This window comes from Cryptomeria japonica, chromosome 3 (genome assembly GCF_030272615.1).
Source record: "Cryptomeria japonica chromosome 3, Sugi_1.0, whole genome shotgun sequence".
Lineage (NCBI taxonomy): Eukaryota > Viridiplantae > Streptophyta > Pinopsida > Cupressales > Cupressaceae > Cryptomeria > Cryptomeria japonica.
The window spans coordinates 887,242,065-887,259,223 of record NC_081407.1 but is presented as its reverse complement, the minus strand read 5'-3'; positions in this window follow the sequence as shown (position 1 = coordinate 887,259,223).

Here is a 17,159-nt window from a genome sequence, read left to right as displayed (position 1 = left end):
AACTTGGCCCTTGATTAAACCTTTCAATCTTGACCATCCATTGCCCTGTTTGTGCTATAAATAGAGCTCTCATTCCTCCATTCAAAACAATCATCTTTCAAATTTGAAGCATCACACTTATGCTCAAATTGTTTCAAGCTTTTTCATATCATTTTATGCTCATCATTTAGCCTCTCTTTAGATCAGAATTAATCATGAATATGCATGCTAGAGTAATTTATTTATCATTTTAGTTCAATCATAGATTAAATATGGTATGCTAGGATAGTATTCATACTAACCCTGTCATCTTATCATTTAGTTTATTGCATTTTAGTATCACATATAGCTTAACATTCATCTCATACTAAAATCGATTAAAAATCTCTCTCGTTCTCATATTTGCCATCCCTAAGCCATTTTGCTCAGTAATCTGAGAGCAAAACATTGGTTTGAGGGACATTGTGAGATAGAGAACCATGGGACCCTCCTTGGGAAGTTGAGTAACGCATCGTTACTCCATAGCTTGCATCAAGAAGTCCTGTGTGTGTGTGTGGATTGGTACTTATCGTAATTTTTCACATATTTAGTTTTATTAATCCATTTTTCCCACATACATATACCATCACATGTCCAATAGGGTTTGGATCTCCATTCTTCCTATCTCCATTAATCTTGCTTGATATATTTTCTCTCAGATTTTATGTGTGCACAAGAGCTCAACAAAGAATGGAAATGTGGTTGCAAGTAGGCTTGATCGCATGTGAAAATTCGAAAGCATAGTTAGGGGTTGATTAGCTGATTAGGATGATTATGAAGGAAGCATCTCCTTAGATTGAAGACACTATAAGAAATGAAGGGATAAGATTGAGAGGTGTAAAAGATAAATGGTCGGCTAAGATTAGAGGGTAGGTAGAGAAAATAAGAAAATGATGAGAGGGTAGGTAGTGTAGGAATTAAGAGATGAATGACATGTGTCATAGGTGGAAAAGGCAAATGAATTAATTAAATAAATAAAGATTTATTTAATTAATAGAAGAAGTGGGATCAATTAAATAAATAAGATATTTATTTAATTTAGGATAAGGGGAATTTAAATAAATAAAGGTATTTATTTAAATGAGAAATAAGGCTAGAAGAGGATAAATTAATTAATTAAATAAATATAGATTTATTTAATTAATAGAAGAATTAGGCTAACATAATTAATTAAATAAAGATATTTATTTAATTAGACAAGACAATTTTAGGTGTCTACATTTTGCCCCTCTTTGAGACAATGTAGCTTGTCGTGTTGTTTCAAGGAAGATAAGATAAACTGATAAAAAGTTTCCCCAAGATGGGAATGATATTCCCCCTTGAGAGATTGGATGAAAATGTCTGAAAAGATTGCAAACAATCTCTCAATAGGAAAGAAAGGCTAGAAAGGACTGACAAGATAGGATAAAGTGACAGAGTCATGAGATAAAGAAGACTGACTCGGGATACTAGGGATAGGGTAGTCTATAAGATAGACTACGAGGGAAAACATCCTCATTGTCATCCACACATCTAAGAGATCAGAGTGCAGAGAGAGCAAAGAGCAGTTAGCAGCGATGGCATTGGTGCACAGATTTGATCGCATTCACTGATATCAGAGGCCAGCAGATGCATGAGAGCCGGTGAGTACCACAAAACCTCCTTGTACCTTGGTGCATTAATTGTTGTCATAAATGCATGCCAAGTAGTGCAATAAATGCCCTCTAGGTAGATCTAGAAAAATGTCAAGCAGGGTAAAAACGGCAAGGCGTGTCTGCGTTGGTGCCAGGCGCGTGTACGATTCTAATAGCCTTTGTGTTCAATGCAAGCACGTCTGTGTATTTTAGGCGCATTTATGCAGGACATACATGTTTGTGAAGAACAGAGTCACGTCTTTGTGATTTAGGCGTGTCTGTGCAGAGCAGACACATTTAGTAAGGTTGCAAGCACATTTGCGTCATGAATGTGTGTTTATTTCTTCAAGGTCAAATCGACAGTTCTGTGATAAACATACGTTGTCGATTGGATAACCTGCTGAGAGGATACACTCAAGCAGGTCCTCTAGGGAAGACTAGGATAACAGATAGGGCTGAGATTCACAATTCTGTGATAGAACATATGTTTCCAATCAGGAAACTACTCAAGAGGATACACTCAAGAAGAACCCTAGGATAGGATAGATCGAGGCACTTTGTGATGAACAGGGAGTACCATAGAAATTGACAATTTTGTGATAGAACATACATTGTCAATTGGATAAGCTACTCAGGAGGATACACTCAAGTAGGTGCCCTAAAAGATAGGATCAAAGTAACACTTTGTAATGAACAGGGAGTACCACTGGGGTAAGAAGCATCACTTTGTGATGAACAGGGAGTACCACTAGGATAGGAAGCAACACTTTGTGATGAACAGGGAGTACCACTAGTATAGGAGGCAACACTTTGTGATGAATAAGGAGTACCACTAGGATAGGAAGCAACACTTTGTGATGAACATGGAATGCCACTAGGATAGAGTGTTATATGATAGATATAAGCACTAAGATAAAAAGTAGCACTTTGTGATGAACAGGGAATGACACTAGGATTGACACAGTTGATTTGCTTGACTACAGGAGGACCTACCTATGCTGGAGTCATGAGAGAGATTCCCATCAACTTAGAGTTTACAATCAGAGCTGACATTCGAGGATAGAGCAGCAATTCAGGCTATGGACTTGTGATATATTTTGTATGTGCCTGAGTTTCGGGCGAACATGGGATTGCTGACTGCATTAGCTGAGAGATGGCACTCAAAGACTTGCACATTTCAATTGCCAATGGGTGGGATGACAATCACCTTAGAGGATGAATATAGGATACTGAGGATACCAATCAATGGGGAGTTGGTTCCTTATGATCAAGATGGAGACAAGGATGCACTGAGACAAGTGTTTCAGGATCCAGGACTGGAGATGAAGGCAGGACATGTGGCTTGGGACACTATGACAGCTACATGATTGGCACTACCGGCAGTGCTGGCAGGAGTTATCAATGGATTCCTCTATCCAGATAGGGTGACATGAGGGTTGGCTATGGGATGGGGGAGGACTCTGGATACATTGGTGACAGAGCACACTAGGTTTGCATGGGGACCGTGTCTGCTGGCACACTTGTATTATGAGCTGCATCAGTTTGTGTATAACGGATCAACAAGATTGGGATGTGAAGTGACACTGCTATAGGTGTGGGCATATGATCATCTGCTGGTTACCTGTCTGATACATTTCAAAGGCAAAGGACATGGGCGTAGCTATGTACACTTGTATGATATGATTACTTCACAACCACGGATTGGGAGGATAGAGTACTAGCGCAAGGTTATCAACGAGATAGACAGTGTGGTATGGAGGTTGTTTGGTAGGATACAATGGATGCCACGAGGTCCAGGGATGTATGCACAGACAGTGAGGGATCAGGTGCATTTGGGGCCATTATTATCTTATGATCAGGCTGTGACAGAGATGGTAGAGATGGTTCCCATGCCTTGGGATATATGGGTAGATATAGAGTATGCAGGGATGGGTGTAGATTACACTGTATATTGGGGAGAGCATTCATTTCCATGACAAACAGATCCAGGGGAGCCGATAGATGGAGACGGTGGAGGTGATGGAGATGATAGTGGAGATGGTGGAGGTAGAGGCTAACGACAGAGGTGGGGCGCAGTGGTAGAGAGGAGAGTGGCTTTGAGGAGCGAGGGCAGAGAGGAGAGATAGGCTGAGTAGGCTCATGTAGTGAGGGGCAAAGGTGGATTGTCCTTACAGGTGCCAGCAACACAAGTTCCCAGATAGGTACAGGCTCCTAGATAGGGATAGGGATGGGGACAGGGACTGGAGCAGCCATAGGAGTAGCCACAGGGATTGGATGAGGGGGGAGAAGAGGATGAGTTACTATCCTTGAGGGAAATCTGCTAGGGACAGGGAGATGAGATCCAAGATCTGGAGAGGGAGATAGCTGAGGGACACTGAGCGGGAGAGAGATCAGGCTATTCAACACTATACAAAGGCTGAGACAGCACTGAGGGCAGGGAGGCAGGCAATAGAGGATACAAGGGCCGGCTACGCCTATGTTTTGCATGCATGGGAGGAGATGGCCTACTGGAGAGACCTATATTATGGAGTGGTGCCACCAGATCAGGAGGCTAGGAGCTTCCGGAGACCATCGCGAACTACGATAACCACTAGAGGGAGAGACTGGAGATAGGCGTCTAGTGATGGGGTCATGGGTCCTCCACCACCACCAGATAGAGGGGGCATGAGAGATGATCCTGGGGTGGGTCCTTCTAGGGCTCAGACTCCATCGAGGCCAGCCGGCTCCAAGGGAGGGAGTTCATCATAGCCTTAGAGGGCTCCCTATGTAGCAGTTTGTACCATTTTGTTTGACGATGTAGACACCTTCAGGTGATTGTAGCCATATGATTTTGACATCCTTGTATCATGACACTTATAATTTTGAGATATATATATATATATATATATATATATATATATATATATATATATATATATATATATATATATATATATATATATGAGATGATTCATCCTTGTGGCAACTATATGCAAGTGTATCTATGTGATGTTTCTATGTGATGCATGTATCTATGTGTTAATGATATGGATGCAAGTATGTACACGATGAAATGAAATATTTTTTTGTTCTTTTATGTTTTTAATATGTTATGCAAATGTGAATATATGAAATGAAAATGAATATGATAATGAAAATAACTATTTACATGATGAGAATGTAAAATGTGCTAACATGTGTTGTTTTCAGAATATGGTGTAATTGTGATATCTATATGTATGTATGAAATGCTAACATGTGGTAATGCAGGTGCAAACTACATGAAATGTAGATATTTTTCGTGTGTCATTATACTCAGTCATGTGATAGCGGACTACACGGACTCAGGAAGGACGATGGAGGTCAATCAAGAAAGGGGGATGGAAGATAGAAGATATGAAAGTGAAAGAACTTCTTGTGCTATTATCATCATTGAGCTTTATTATGGCAAGTAGGTTATGACAATCCAAGTATATGTTCGACTCGAAAAGTCATTGTACCCATTTGCATGGAGATCAAACAGTCACAAACAAGGAATGCCCCAGTTCATACTAGACTCATAGTGTCCTCATATCGCACTTAATTAATAGAAACAACAATATTGAAAGACTAAATGGAAACTCAAACAACAATATTGAAATACTAAATGAATTCAACCACAAAACCCTAGCCTAACAACAACAAAGATCCACCATAACATATGGAGATTACATAAGACAATACAAATCAAATAAAATCACATAGATTATACCATGACATGTCCAATAGGGTTTGAATCTCCATTGATCTTTCTTGATATATTTGCTCTCATATTTTATGTGTGCACAAGAGCTCAACAAAGAACAAAAATGTGATTGCAAGTAGGCTTGATCGCATGTGAAAATTTGAAAGCGTAGTCAGGGGTTGATTAGCTGATTAGGATGATTATGAAGGAAAAATCTCCTTATATAGAAGACACTACAAGAAATGGAGGGATCAGATTGAGATGTGTAAAAGATAAATGGTCGGCTAAGATTAGAGGGTAGGTAGAGAAAATAAGAAAATAATAATAGGGTAGGTAGTGTAGGAATTAAGAGATGAATGACATGTGTCATAGGTGGAAAAGGCTAATGAATTAATTAAATAAATAAAGATTTATTTAATTAACAGAAGAAGTGGGATCAATTAAATAAATAAGATATTTATTTAATTTAGGAAAAAGGCAATTTAAATAAATAAGAGTATTTATTTAAATGAGAAATAAATCTAGAAGAGGATAAATGAATTAATTAAATAAATAAAGATTCATTTAATTAATAGAAGAATTAGGCTAAAGTAATTAAATAAATAAAAATATTTATTTAATTAGACATGACAATTTTAGGTGTTTACAGTGGTATTATCAAGAATCTTTTGAAACCTGGCCCTTATAGAAGTATTCTCCTTTTGGGACCATTGAATGAGAGGTAGAGGTAATCCAACAACTTTATTTCTTTCATATGCAGGATCAGGGATATCACCATCATCTTCAAGATCTTTAGGAACATTAGCTAGATCAAGGTTTTCAATTTTCTCTACTGTCAAACGATAATAGTCCATTCTCTGAACATCTTCTTTAGTCCTACAATCCGCCCATACATCTTCAATCCGATGGATATGAGTATAGTTCTTCTTAATCTTATTCTTCATACCCCTATAATCGAAGAACTTTCAGGGTTTGAAGAATCTCATAGTCACTCTCCTCATCTCCTCCTCCATGGCACGAGCCTTATAGATGGAATTGATGGAGTATCTTCCTATGGCGATGGAGAACACCAACACCCCCCCTTAAGTGCAACTTAGGGGAATAAAGACTCAAGTCAACAATGCAAGATGGGTCCCAGCGACTAGGCCATGATAGGTACCCATGTACAAAATGCAAATGCAAGCAAAACTATGCAATGCAATCTCTCACAAATGGAGAAAGGGAGAAAACCCAGTGGGAAAAAACTCCCCCCCAAAAGAGAGATGAATGAACAAAAGACTCTCAAAGAAGAAGGACAAAACCTCAAAGAGGAAAAATTCCCCCCATAAGAGAGGAAGGAGAAGTCAGCTGACCCCCCCTAATGACACATCCCACACCCCCAAGAGAGCTCACAACTGCTGGAACTTACTCTCGGTGAAAGGTTTGGTGAATATGTCTGCAACCTGCTCTGCTGGAGGACAATATTGCAAATCAATGACCTGCTCCTGAATCAACTCTCAGATATAGTGCATATGGATCTCAATGTGTTTGGTCCGCTGATGCTGGACTGGGATCTTCAAGATAGCTATAGCACTCTGATTGTCGCAATGTAGAACTATTGGTCATGGAGTGGTGAACCCAAACTTTGTGAGAATCTACTCAAGAGAAATGGTCTCAGTCGCTGCATTAATAGCACCTCGATACTCAGCCTCAGTCGAAGAAAGAGCAATAGCATGCTGCTTCTTGCTCTGCCAATAAATGGGGCCTGAACCAAGGTGAAAACTGTAACCGAAAGTAGACTTATGATCATCAAGATCGCCAGCCCAATCGGAGTCTGTGTAACCAACCAGGCGTAGTCATGTGCCTGCTGCACAGTGAATCCCATAGTGATGTGTACCCTGGATGTAATGAAGGATGCGTTTGGCAGCTTTCCAATGAAGCTCATGTGGTTCTTACATGAAGCAGGAAACCATGCCAACTACAAATGAAATATCAAGGCTTGTATGGGTCAACTAGATGAGACTACCCACAAGCTGATGATATAAAGTGGCATCAACTAGTGGAGAAGAACACTGGGCCTCAAGCTTGACTCCTGAAAGAAAGGGAGTCGGTGCAGGTTTACAATCAACCATATGAAAGCGTGTAGGTAGATCAAGACCATACTTGGGCTGAGATAGTGTAATCCCAGAAGGTGACTGTGAAATCTCTATCCCGAGAAAGTAGTGCAAAGGACCCAAGTCAGTCATAGCAAATATGTTATGCAAACCATATTTGACCCTGTTAATGATGGATGCAGTACTCCCTATAATGATCAAGTAATCAACATAGAGCACAAGTATCAAGTGAGAGTCATCTTGTTGCAAAATGTAGACATTCAGATCAGAATGACACCTGGTGAACCCTGCGGAGAGAAGAAAGGAATCCATCTTGGCATACCAAGCCCTGGGGGCCTGCTTAAGGCCATAGAGAGATTTCCTTAGTCTTCAAACCAAAGAAGTATCCTGTATGAAACCACGTGGTTGCTCCATATAAATCTCCTCATCAAGATCACCATGAAGAAAAGTACTCTTCACATCCATCTGATGTATAGCCCAACCATGAGCTACAATAATAGCAAGTGTCAAGCGAATGGAGTTCATCTTGGCTACGGGCGCAGAGGTCTCAGTATAGTCAACACTTGCTATCTGGGAGAAACCTTTTGCAACAAGCTGAGCCTTGTACTTATCCACACTACCATTCGCTGCATACTTGGTCCGATAGATCCACTTACATCGAACCATCTTTCTCCTCTTAGGGAGATGGACTAAATCCCATGTGTTGTTCCTCATCAAGGAACTATACTCTTCCTCCATAGCTTGGTCCCACTCAGGAATCCCTAATGCTTCCCGAAATGTCTATGGATCAAAAGCAGTAGCAATGAATGCATGTGGAAGATCCTGATGTTGTGATCGAGTTCTCTATGTATCTAAAGGATCCCCAACAAGAGAACCCACAGACTCAAGTGTCTGTCGAGCCCAACGAGGTCTAGGTGGAGGTGGAGAACGAGGCTCCTCAACTACAAGTGGACCCTGCGGAGCTGTAACCCTGCAAGTCAGAGTTGAAGGAGTCTCATCATCTGAATCACTAGCATCACTATCCACAATGGAGAGAGGTGGAGGAGGTAGAGAGGCTAAGCTAGGAGAGCTTTCCTCAAAGTGAACACTCCTCTCAATGAACACCTCATGTGTCACACGATCCATCAATCTGTATGCCTTAACACCCTCAAGATATCCAACAAATATGCAAGGTCGACTCTGTGGTTCCAATGCCTTGCATTTCTGCGCAGGTATGCGAGCCCATGCTAGACACCCAAAGACTTTGAAATGTCTCACAATCGGTTTCCTACTAACCCAAGCCTCAAAAGGAGTAATACCTTGCAAAGCTTTGTGAGGAACCCGATTCTGGATGTGTGTAGCTCAACTGATAGCCTCGGCCCAAAAAGCGGGATCAAGAGAATGTGCATGAATCATACAGCTAGCCATTTCTTTGAGAGTTCTATTCTTGCATTTTGCAACTCCGTTCTGCTGTGGAGTGTATGCAACAGAATGCTGAAGATCAATTCCCTCAAGTGTACAAAAATCCTCAAGCCTCTTGTTCACATATTCCCTTCCATTATATGTACGAAGAATCTTGACCACTTTCCTGGATTGCTTCTCCACACGAGTCTTGAAGTCCTGAAATTTGTCAAATACTTCACTCTTATGAATAAGAAAGTAGACCCAAGTGAAGCGGGAGTAGTCATCAATGAAGGTGAGGACATAGCGGGCCTTACTAAATGAAGGTGCTGGAAATGGACCTGCTACATCGCTATGAACAAGTTGAAGAACTTCCAAAGCTCTCCAAGCTTTCCCTTTATCAAACTTTTCCTCGGGATGCTTGCCCATGGAACAACCTGAACATACACCCTCTGAAAAACTGATTCGAGGTAGACCTGTGATCATGTCTTTAGTGCTAAGTTGTTGAAGATAGCGGTAGTTGAGGTGACCAAACCGCTCATGCCATAGCTTACTTTCTAAATTTGAATGAGTAAGCAAGGCCCTAGAAGGTGAACTTGGCACAAAGTGGGAGAATGAATAAAGCCTTGATTTGTCGTTGACTTGTCCCACTACTACCAAGGCATCATCATCAAGTTCCTTTACCACAACTGAATCTGGTGTAAATTCAACCTTTTTCCCATTCCCATAGTGAGTGATTTGGTAGATAGAGAGAAGGTTGGTAGACAAGTTAGGAACATAGAGAACATTCTCAAATGTTCCATCATCCATGTCAACTGAACCTTTCCCTTCAACCTCTACTTGTGTATCATCACCTATGTAAATGTGAGGTACCTTAGATGGCTCCAATGAAGAAAACTACTCCTTTGTAGAACCCATGTGATATGAGGCACCTGAGTCAAGTATCCACTACTGTGAAGAACTTGTTGTAGCCACAAATGCTTGCCCTTTTCCCTTAGACTATGAGGAAGAGGAAGGAGATGAATCCTTCTTTGTGTAGGCGGATAGCAAGTTGATGTTGTTTTTCTTAAGAAGATTAGTTAACTCATCAACTTGCTTTGTGTGGCATCGATGCTCATCATGACCGTACTTCTTGCAATATGCACAAGTTGGCTTATCCTTCTTAGGTGGTGTCCCCTTCTTGGAAGAGGATGAAAAATCACCTTGTGATGGAGAGGATGATTGTCCTTTTTCCTGTTGTGGTTGTGACTTGGATTGCTTCTTCTTCTTGTTGGAATCTTTGCCTTGACTTCCTTGATTCCCTTGATTAGCCACCAAAGCCTTGGACTTTGAAGACTTGAGAAGCCCCATGTTCAACAACTTAGATTGTTCCAATATCAACATTTCTGTGAAAGCATCAAATGAAGGCATAACATAGGAACTCCCCACTGTCAAACGATGAGTTTGGAAGCTAGACACAAATGCTGCATATTCTGGTGCAAGCTTGTCCAACAAGTTGAATATCAACTACGCATCCTTTTTGTCAATTCCACAATCATTAAGCTTTGCTCTTAGCTCATTTGCTTTGGTGACATAATCTTGGATTGTATCAAAACTCTTGGGATCCAAGTTCATGAGCTCATTGTCAATATTATAACCTCTGATTTCATCAACTTGACCATACAATTTCTGAAACATATCCCAAGCATCTTTGATTGTAGTACACTTTTTAATATGAAAGATGAGGTCATCTGATACATACTTGCGCAAAGTTCCAAGAGCCATGCAATTCTTAGTGAGCCATTCTAATTGAGCATTAGGATCAACCTTAAGATCAGGTGGTGCTACTATTGTTCCATCTATGTAATGTGTGAGACCTTTTTCCATTAATTTGCTCCATACTTTAATTTTCCATGATGCATAATTATGTGGAGTTAAAGGTGGAAATTTATGAGGACTCATTGCAACAAAAATGAAAGAGCACAAGGAAAGAGAGGCACAATCACACAAGACACCCCCCCAAATTCACTCAATCAAAGAACAACCCCCCCCCGCCCCCCCCCCCCCAAAAAAAAAAATTGATGTTTTGGCACTTTATACTTAGTGCGTGTACAATGGGCCACTTGCAAAAAATGACAAAGTGGACTTCTGATTTCAATTTTACAATTGCCTCAATAGGGCCAAAAGAGACTCACACTAATAGTGCAAGAGATCTAAACTAAGATCCAAGCAATTTACAAGTACCAAATAGGCCAAATAAGACCAATATCTGAAAGTACAATTTCTACTTAAAATCTCTGAAATCTGATCATAGATTATGAAAGTAGGTGAAAAAAAAATGCACTTTAAAAAAAGACGGCACTTGAAAAGGAGGTCGTATGAGCTCAAACGAGGCCTTTGAAGTTGCAGAATTGAGGATTAGACAGGTATAGCTAAGAGAATATGAAAATTCTAAAAAACCTGTGCACCAAAACTAGAAAATTACTACACCACTGTGAAGAGCTTGAAAAATTAGCCCGAATAAAAAAAAATTGCACCCAAAAAGGAGCAAAATTGAGCAAGTTATGGGCCTCCAAAGTTGACCCAAAAATCCAAACTGCTCAACGGAGAGGGGTCTAAAAATTTCCAAAGAAAATGCTGACTAGGCACCGACTGGGCGCTGACTGGGCGTTGACTGTGCGTTGCTGACTGGGCAGAAGGTACAGATCCCAAAAATAATTTTCAATTTTTTTTTTCAAATTTTTTTTTCAAACTGGAAAATAATTTTCAGAAAAAAATATATATATATTTTTTTTCAAACAAAAAAATAATTTTCAGAAAAAAATAATTTTTTTTTTTTTTTTTGAAAAAAATCCGAAAATTCCGTATCGTATCGCTCGAATTGGGCAGAAGATTTCCTCCACACCCAAAAATCGGTTTTCGCCAAAATAGGTCGAATTCATACTCGATTTTTATGGAAACGGCCTCCTGATTGCAATGGTGAGGTTGAAAACGCTCCAAGATGCCTCCAAAAAGTGCAATTCCTCAGATCCGAAAATAGAAGCCTTCCACGATGTCTCCAAAAACCAATCAATGAAGCCCCAATGGCTCTAATACCATGTGAGATTTTGCCAAGATCAAGGGCACAATGAAAAGTATAAAAATAGAGACAAAAGAATAACAAGAACAAACTGTATTCTCATCAATATGAAAATGATCAACTGGATTCACCAATACAATGAATATAGGCCTGCTTATATAGGTAAGGTCGTATGGATGTACGAGCACACAATCATGACATGTGGCTCAATGAGAAACAAGGGTAGGTAAGAAATACTAGGGGTAGGTAGGAGAAATAATATAATATTCCACAAGAGGTGGATGACCCACCGAATGTGGAGTGTAACAACAAAACAAGACCACAAAAGGTGGAATTTCTCCTACAAGCTCTATCCCTATGTGCACACTTCCCTAAGTGTCTCAAATCCAAACTACGAAGAGATGCATTATCCCAAGTTAACTTAAGTAAAGTGTAATAATATCCATAATGAATATTTATTTACACCAACAATATGAATGTATTGATACATCCATTTGTGAGGAGTATTTGAAGTTTGAAGGCCTTTTAATCTGTTGAGAAAAGTAATGAGATCATTGACCTTTTCAATGAAGTCATTGTGGGGAATAATTTCTAGCCATCTAGAAATTGTAGGCGTAGGTGTTTTTAGCCAATTATCATTCATATTTCTCCTGCATATATTCTTATAAAAAAAAAGCCACTGTTGATTGCATATAAATATCTGCATATTGATCTATAGGAGAACACTTGAAAATTGTATCAAAGAATCCTCGTCAAGCTTGAAGAGTGTTTTCTTCCCATCAACATCCTTTACTGATTTGGAGGTAGGATCATACCTATTGACAAGAGCCAACACGAATTCTAGATTTTGAGCCGACACTGGAAAGGCGACCATCAGATGAATTTCACTATTTATGGTGGGCTCCATCTTGTAAGAAATAGGTGGCTCTCTTACCCTCTTCAGAAATTCTTCAAGATCAACATAGTTGATCTCTGTGTTCCTGATATTATCAATATTTGATGACACGAAAGGAAGAAACAACAGATATATTTCTTGCTTCTTGAGCTTCATTGATTTTTTGCTTGGTGAGGGTTCTGACATTTGCAATGGATGCACTGCAACATGAAAAGATCATCATTTGAAATGATTAGGCTTCACATAAATCTTCATTTGATAGGAAAATTATTTTGATCAAGCACAAATTGATAAAAAAAAATCATCAATTTGTATGTGTGTGCATTGGGTGCAAATCAGACTTATAAGTCCAATTTACACTTTACATAAGTAAAAATCAAGACCAAGTGCATATCAGACTTAGAAGTCCAATTTGCACTTCATATAAATCAATATCAAAAGTAATGTATATCGGAGTTATAACTTTGATTTACATTATGGAAAAACTCACAAAGTAGTGCAAATCAGAGATATAACTCCGATCTACACTAATTATAATGAAACCAAAATGAGCACAGTGTATATCGGAGTTACAACTCCGATTTACACTTTAAATAGGAAATGCCATGGATGGGTTTTGGGTGGGGTTACAATCTTGTCCGAAACTTTCAAAATGAAAGCCAAACTAAACCGTGTCAGGTGTGGTTATAACCCTAACCGACGCCTTCAAAGAGAACCAAAAACGTTGTTGGGCAGGGTCACAAACCCGACCGACACTTTCAAAACGAAAGCCAAAATATTGTTATCGGGTTTGTATCCCCGACCACTATCACTGCAAAGAGAGTGGTGGGTGTTGGGGATACAAACCTGACCACCACTAACTCTTGCAATGAAAGGAAGAACAAAGGGTGGGATGGGGATACGACCCCAATCACCACAACAATCTATGAGTGTGGTGAGGATCGAGGAATACCCATGCCCAAGCATCACTGCTATGAATAATAAAAAGAGGAAAAAATGGCGAGGGTGTGTGCTTGCCACAGAACATGATGCATGCCATGGTGTGTGATGGACATACAGTCCCTCACTACCATGAAACAAAACTTGGATGATATGAATCGGATCAAATTTGTAATCCGATACATATCAAGGTAATCCTTGGTATATATCGAGTTTCAAATCCGATTTCTATCAATGGGAAAAAATTAGGGCACAACGATAATACAAATCAAAATCTTATCAAAATAGAGATTTTGAAAATAAAATCCAAATAAGAAGGGAAGAAAAACATACCACGAAATTTGCAAATCAAGTTTGGAGGAAAACTAGCTCTTCACAATTCCATGAAAATGATAATGACTAATTAGGGCTTAAATCGAAGAATAAATGGGTAAAGAAACCCAATTTAAAACAAACTCTTCAAATCAATAAATGCAAACTCATGTATCATTAAGATGTAAATCGGACCTATAGGTCCGATTTGCACTTAAATGACCAAAAAGGTGTGAATCGAACCTGTAGTGTCCATCTACACCAAGTTGCCTCATCTCTTCCTTGATCATCGGATTGGAATGGTTTCCCCACCAAACATGCCATGTTCCAGCTACAACAGATGAGGTGCCACGTGGACAGCTTGTCAAGTCCCTATGCTCACTTGAAGAAGTTCCCCTCAGGAAGGCTTGCCTTCGTGACATGTGTCCACTGAGTTAGCTGCTCCCTCATCTAGGATGTCAGTGCACATCATTGGAGTATGCACAGTTATTGGATTTCTCACATCCAACCACAGGTTGACAAATATTAAAAGCACGACCTCAGTGTAACCATGCAATCATGAAAAGCCTCAAAATCGAGGCGATTGGCTTTTTATCAATAGCTGGCGCACATCCTATTAACAACCAGCGAGGACACATATGTCCTTGACATGAGAAAATCAAGGTTTTGGTGTTTCCAAGAAAGAGGCTTGTTTTCTCTTTAAAAGCCCACTGGCTCTCTTTGTAAAGGGAGATAGATTAAAAAAAACATCTTGAGAAGAAAAACCTGTAAACATAAAAGTTTATGCTGGGGAACGATTGTAAATTCAAAGTGTTTCTGGGTAACTCCATGTTCTTAATACAAGAGGGGCTCTCTATGTTATTAGTTTTCTGCAAAATCTTCTCCAGCCTTGGTGTTTTCGCTCTTAATAAATTATGGAAACTATGCCCATGGAGACTTTTTCTTTTTATTAATCAAAGTATCTTGTGTTGATTTCTGTTGAGTTTGTTCCAATTTACTTATGTGGGTATCTTTATTTTCAGTCTAATTAGGTGTGTTAATGATCATGAATGTTTTCCTCTCTTTGTAAGGCATCTAAAACATAAGATGAATTGTATCCCCATTGCCTACTCTTTAGGAAATCATAGTTTGGAGGTTAAAATCTTCTTGTTGAATCCTTATAGGGGTTATTTTGATTAAGAAGCAAGAACCCATTCTTGGGATCTCTCAATTGGGATTATCTTCTTGTATCATGTTCTGTAACACAAAGGATTTAACATCCCTTAGGAGTTTATATTGTCTCTTAGACCCTTGCAGGTGCTTCCCATAGTCGGGATTTGAATTTTATGTCCCATGCCTTGTAGGCTTTGCGCATTTTGTTCTCCTGGCTAACAATGAAGGGTCTGTGGTGCATTATGTATCTTCCATGATGGTGTGAATACCTAACCAGTAATGGTCGAAACCCTATGAGCTTCATCACACACATTCTCGGTCAGAACGATAATAAGTCATATCCTAAAGCAATCTTTACTATGGTGTATGACCTCTTTAGTTTAGTCTAATAGTAAAGATCTCTTCCCCCTTTTCCTCTTTCCCCTTATTTTGAAGAGCCGACTTCTAACACCCTGGAGGTAGTTTCATAGGGCACCTGTCCCACTCCCAAGAAACTTCATGACTGCCTCATAAACGTTTAATCCATTTTGAGGATCAACAAGACCTATAGGTCCGATTTATATCTTAGTAATCACCAAGGTGTATAATCAGATTTAAAACCCGATTTTAGACCTAATGACCAAAGATGGTGCAAAATCGGAGATAAAACCTAATTTTGCATCAAAATAGGGAAGTTCACTTTATAAGTTAAAATTTTGAAATTTTAACCTTAAGAGGGAATTTTAACATCGAATAACACATATTCAAGAATGAATGAGATGACCAAAATGCATCATATTCTTAACTTCAAAAGAAAAGAGGGTGAATTATGAAGAATTCATAGCGGTTGTCTAGTTTTGACGCAAATGGAAACGAGGACAACATGGGATATGGTGCATTTTTTAACTGGAACAACCAAGTCATCCATGTCAATGAAGTTTGCATAATCCTCATCAAGATTATCCATAAAAGGGTATGATCCTTCATTATCATAACAATCACCAACAACCTTGGTCATTTGAGTGAAGCCTTGGGGCTCAGAGGGCAGTGGAATCAAAGTAGTGGAAGTGTCTTGCTTAGGCTGAGATGGGGGAGATGCTAGAAGAGAAGAGGTAGAAACAAGAGCCGCAATAGTAGGATTGGGCTTTGAGCAGGGGGTAAAGAATTTACCTTGATTATGCCAAATAGAATCTTCATCTAAGATGCCTGAATTCTAAACCCATTTTTCCAAGACTAAATTTTCTAGTTCTAGGTTGCTTGGATGAAGAGAACCCAAAAATCTTGTAGTTGATCATGTTCCATCAAAATCATCTGAAGGGAAGCCCATCATAGTTCATGAATTGGATCCAAGTGTCATGTGAAGAATGAATGGTGATTGAATGATGCGCTAGTTTTGAGATGTCTATCACGGCACAAACATTTGTGTATCTGTGATAGGAGCTCACTGAAGCAGAGTCCAACTTCACAAAAGTAATAATTCGATCAATTATATTGCTAATGAGCCCAAGGTCATGCATGATTAGAGGTAAATTATGCATCTTGATCCAAATGGGAATAAGAGATTACAATATTCACGATATCAAAGAATGGAGTCCAGGGGGAGATGAAATGATGAGGATTTATATCCTATGCATACCCTATAAATCCTCTTCACGCATACCCTCCTCATACCCATAATAAAAAACCATATGCATGAGGATTGAATAATGCTTGAGATATACTTTGGAAGAGTTATTCTTGGTTGTCACAAGTGCTAGGTCAATCAGTCGGTGAATTAAGGATGCATAATTGAAATTTCTAAGGTTGTGGCCCTGTATATCCACAAAAATTACCATAGGCTCAATTGTCATAAATTTAGGGACCTCCACTCCCAGCACTTGTCTAGCAAAATAATATGTGTATTTGAAGTAATTCTCAAATAAATTCACATTGAACGATGGTTCATCATCATCCTCTAGAGGTATTGGATTTCCTTCTATCCTAGGCATGTACAATGGCAATTGTTAGAGTTATCTTG